Raw genomic sequence first — 5,274 nt, 5'->3', positions numbered from 1 at the left:
TGAATTCTCCATTGCACTGAGGAGGTATGTAGGCACAAAGCTTAATGCTTTGCCGAGCTTATTTTAAAATAAAACAAACCGTTTTTTAGCACACATGACACAGATTTTCAAAAAGGTTCCTGTGGAATACCACAGATATGAGGGGTGCTTAAAACCTTCCCCTTGTATAATCAACACCCGTACCTAAGATCTCTTTTTGTTTTAAAAACAAACTTTGGGTTTTATTCGTTCTTTTCCCTTTTCCTTTGGAAACAATAAAGCGCGGTGGCGACTTTCACTGAAATATTGAGTCGAGTCAATATAATGGCTTCGATCTCAGATTTTCCCCGCTACAGGTATTTCCTTCTTCTACTTCTTCTTCAGAGTCTCCTCCCTCTTCCTGTTCATCTGGTGCTTCTGTCCCTGCAGTGCTTGCAAAATCCTCATTACCATCCTTCTGTAGAGTGCTGATCATCTTCTCAAGAGATTTTTTCCTTGCCTCCAGCTCTTTGCATGTCTCTTTCATCATTGCTATGACTTCAGCTTTACTAGCTGATGATCCACCCTTGGATGTCTCAACCGATGTCATGACGATGTCTGGGACGTGTGTTCCCTGAGACAGTTTATAATGGAATAACAGAGCACTTTCCCTTTTGCAAATAGAGTCACTTTCAACCAAGATGCCTGGGTGCTGTTTTAAGATGATGTCACATATGAGAGAGGGAAATGCTATAGGGCCTTTTACATTGTAGCTACCAGGTTCATCCTCTTTCATCTTGAGATTTTCAAACTTGGTGGTGAGCATTTGAAGTTTAGACATCTTCACCTTGGATGTGCCTTCATGAGTTGTTTTGAGAATATCCCAAACTTCTTTAGCTAGATCACAGTGCTACATAAGTCTGAATATGTTCTTGTCGATTCCAATGAACAAGGCATTTAGGGCCTTGGAATTTCCCAAAGCTAGATCTTCTTCAGTTTTGTTCCATTGTGCTTCAGGAATTAGAACAGTGGTTCCATCTTCCATAACCTTCTCAGGATGTTTCCACCTGTTTTCCACAGCTCTCCAGGCCTTGCTGTCCACAGACTTTATGACAGCTACCATACGAGGTTTCCAGTAGTCATAGTTAGAGCCATCCAGGATGGATGGTATATTCCCAAACACTAACAATTCCTTCTCCATAGTACCAGAATTTTGTTGTCCCTGGATCTCACCCAGATGTAAACAGGCAGGGTGCCTGCTCTGATACCAATTGAAAATTCTAGTAACTCACACGCGATGTCGTACTGGATGTTATGACATCCACACTTACATAGAACAAATCGTTAAAATAGAAGTACATAAAAACAATAGAGAACACAACAAACTGTTCACCCAGTTCGGTATACAACAATACCTACTCCAGGGGCTACCAAGCCAGGGAGGGAATCCAATATAAGCAGAATTAATTCGGAGTTAAACTCCCCCATTTACAACTCCTCACTTAAGACCTACCCAATATAATTCCAATCTATTCCTAGACCTGAGTATCTCCACTCACTCCCCCTCAATCACAACAGTGATTACAAACAAACATTAAACAAATTTAGAGAGAAGACACACTTCAAAAACACACCTTGATCTGCTTAAAAGCTTCAATCAAGAGACACACACTCGTGCTTAAAAGCTTAGAGTGACAAAGTACATAAAAAATCTATTCCAATACAATCATCAAAAGACAATTGCTTGGAGTACAAGAGACTAAACACACAGCTACAGAACTACAGTTGTTCACAATTAACAAATCTTTCTCTGTGCGTTCCAAATTAGGATTGCAATCTTCTTATATGCAGCTCTTGGACCTCGGGCTTTCCAAGAACCAAATTAGGTTTAACCAAGTTAACCTAATTTACATGTCATCTAGTTGTTACAGAATGTGCTGTCAGCGAAATCTTCTAGACGAAATATTCAGCACACAATAGAAAGTTTCCTAAATTGTAAATTGAGAGAAATCAGGAAACATAATAATATAACATAACAGCTCCTGCTGTCAGACAAGGGTGTCGTGACATCGGTCATGACATTCACTAACAAAACATGTATTAGCTTTACACATATGCAGCCTGCATGACTCACTATAAATCATGTCATGACATTGGTCAAGACATTAAACATCCAGGAATGAGGTTCCAACGGAATACCGTAGATGTGAGGGGTGCTAATACCTTCCCCTTGCATAACCAACTCCCGAACCAAAGATCTCTGATAAGTTTATTAGTTTTGATTTTAAAAACTTCTGTGGGTTTTATTTCGTTCATTTTCCCATTTCTATTAGAAACAATAAAGCGCGATGACGACTCTACTATAATATCTGAGCTAAGTCAACCAATGGCTCTAGTCTCAAAGTTTTACCGCTACACATACCCCTATAGTTCTGGTCGAAAATTCATGGTAACACTTGCAAAACAAGGTTCCACAAAAGTTAGTGTTTATGTTGTTGGAGTTTGTTTGGAGTTCCATATTGCTTAAGTTCATTGGTTGTTGAATATATAAATATGTAAGGGCAACCTCACCCTTTGGGATTGAGATCCAAACATGTTTAACATTAATGATTAAAACAAAACAAACATATGTGTGATATGTTTATTATTTTATGATATACATGACACCGACCATTTTATTATCATAGCATATATAACATTATTGAGCGTGAAACTTCAATATCTTTCTATTGATTGATTTATTTATTCTCAACAACTTCAAAATTCAGAGGAACTAACATGTTAATAACAACATATATTTTTATTCATTATCCATGTAATGAAACATATTCGGACTCTTATTTCGAATTTTATTCTTCATCACTTTTTTTTGTTTGGGTAAAAAGCCCATTGGTTGATTCCACACACTCCATACTTTTTACCAGTGTTCCTTTTTACAAACATATAACCATTTCTTCCCCAACTTGTGCCCCATGTATTCTTCACGATCCAATAATCTTCACTGTCTACTGAATCGTAACCCACTATCAACATGAAGTGGTCCGCATCTTTTGAATCCTTCGGACAATTGGGACCATTATATATTTCCTGCCAATGGATCATAAGCTCTTCAGTAACAACTAATGTAAAAGTACTCAAAACTTTTTTAATTAAGAGATATAATTTATTTCAATATGGGTTTTAAAAAAGTTTACACTCTCAATCAGTTATAAACTATCACTTGAATAAAATTGACTAAATATAATTATAAGAAAATGTTGTTAATTATAAACACCTATAATTGATTGACATTAAAAATTATAAAATGAATTAATCGAGGTATAGCGCTAGGGTGGTTTAATTAGGTGGAATTTTCAATAGAGGAGACATTTCTTTGTGTGAGAGCATGAGTAAGTGGACAACTTTTTCAAGGCCTTATAAGCAACAAGTCTATTTCTCAAGAGTGATTGCTGGTAAGGGTGAATAAGGGTTGGTTGGATTGAGTTTGGTCTAACTTGTTACCCAACTACGTTCAGACTTTAATGAATTGAGTTTATCGTCCAACATGCAATTTCACGGTAAAAACCAAACCAAACCAACCTGATCACCTATGGGTTGTGTAGGGTTAGATTTGTGAGTTGTGTTTCAAATAAAAATAATTTTTTGATAATTTTTTTAATTATAAAAAAATAATAACACAATTCAATATAATTATGCATATTTCTAACATTCAAACTAAATGAAACACATCATATAATGTCTAATAAAAATCATTCATATGCCACTACTCTTGATAATAGTAGAAAGTTCGACAAAACACATCATTATCATAAAATACATAAGTTGGAAATGATACAAAAGAAAATAAGAAACAATTTGGTCTTAAAATTATATAAAGTCATTGGTCTAGTAGTAATATTGATGATGAACAAAATTTGGCAAAATTGTGGTTTGAAGTGATATATTAATTTTATATTTTTATTTAAATTAATAATAAAAAAATAAAAAAAATCATTAATGTAACATCAGCAGGTTAGGACAAAGGCTTCATAAGTTGAGAAATTCAAACCTGATATCCAAACCAAAACTATACGATTTATTACAGATTGGATTGGGTATACACGTAAATGAACATGCTCAGGTAATTTTTGGGTTGGTTCGATTTGGGTCGGCGAGTTTGTCGGCTATCCGCACCTATGAACACCCCTAATTACTGGAATCAGAACACTTGTAAAGACGAGGTATATTTTGTGGCGTCGTCCTATATTTCCCTTATTGAGGAAATTTTTGTTTCTTTCTTTCTTTAAATAGGGTGGATCAAGTCCTATCTCGTATTTGGGTTTGTGTTGCATTAGAGAAGGTGGTAGTCTTATGTTGGTAACTCTTTCTTGATAAGTTTTACTGTAAGGTGAATATCTTTTAAGTGTGTGGTCCCCACAAATATGATTGGGAATTGTCATAGTTTTGGTGAAACTCATGTTAAGTCTGTACCTCATTTGTTTCTCACTTGTGACGTGGTTTTTGTCTTATGGTATAAAAATTTTAGATGGTTGTGTTGTTATTTCGTCAGTCGATAGAATATTGTGTTTATTTTTGAGACTTTTGTTATCCTACATGTATCTCATAAGATTAGAGCTCGATTTGTTACAGCGTGACACTCGATGGTGGGCCTATTTGGAAGTCATTGAAAATTTTAATTTTTTCATGTATATCCGTTAATGCTATTGACTTGGAGGACATGAGCATGGTTCTGATCTAAAAATGGTATATAGGGAAGTCTTACAATTTTTAATCTCTATTATCCTTTTGGATTAGATTTTTTCACGGTTTTTAAAGGATACCTTGAAAGTTGTTAATCCTTGTTATTAGACTCTAACTCTAATTTTTCCTTAATGGATAGAGATTAGACTAAATATAACGAATTTTATAACTAAAGTTTATCTATCCATTAGTCATCCACTTTTCTATCATTTGAATATAACGACTTACATTGGTGTAATGTTGAATCCACTTTTCAATAATTTGAATATAACGACTTACATTGGTGTAATGTTGAAAGTCTTCTGTGTAAGAATAAACCATCACGCTAATTGGCTGCTGTTAGCTGAAGATTTCGTTTTATATTATTTATCCTTCGAAGAAGTAGAAAATCGAAGGAAAGATGGTTACTGATGGCCATCCCTTAAAAATAAAAGAATGGCTACTGATGGTCATGCTTCGAGAGTAAAGATTTCTAAGTTCACTATGAAGATAATGAATATTGAAAGCTAGTGAAAAGTATGTGTCTTCGGGGACTTAGACAAATTTGTAAATATATTCAAGTATTACTACTTAGCG

At 34.9% G+C, this 5,274-nt stretch overlaps 1 long non-coding RNA gene across 1 annotated transcript; it reads right to left on the bottom strand.

Moving 5' to 3' along the window:
* Positions 1-2,681: 2,681 nt before the first annotated feature.
* Positions 2,682-5,036, bottom strand: LOC131625868 (uncharacterized). Its single transcript, XR_009290970.1, has 2 exons — positions 4,978-5,036; positions 2,682-3,045 (listed from the first exon to the last, which is right to left on the bottom strand). It is a non-coding gene; the product is annotated as an uncharacterized LOC131625868 (long non-coding RNA).
* Between the last annotated feature and the right edge of the window lie 238 nt (positions 5,037-5,274).

Source organism: Vicia villosa, unplaced genomic scaffold (assembly GCF_029867415.1).
Source record: "Vicia villosa cultivar HV-30 ecotype Madison, WI unplaced genomic scaffold, Vvil1.0 ctg.000248F_1_1, whole genome shotgun sequence".
NCBI classification, from domain to species: domain Eukaryota; kingdom Viridiplantae; phylum Streptophyta; class Magnoliopsida; order Fabales; family Fabaceae; genus Vicia; species Vicia villosa.
Note: the sequence above shows the minus strand (reverse complement) of the source record. Positions and strands in the feature narration are given on the sequence as shown.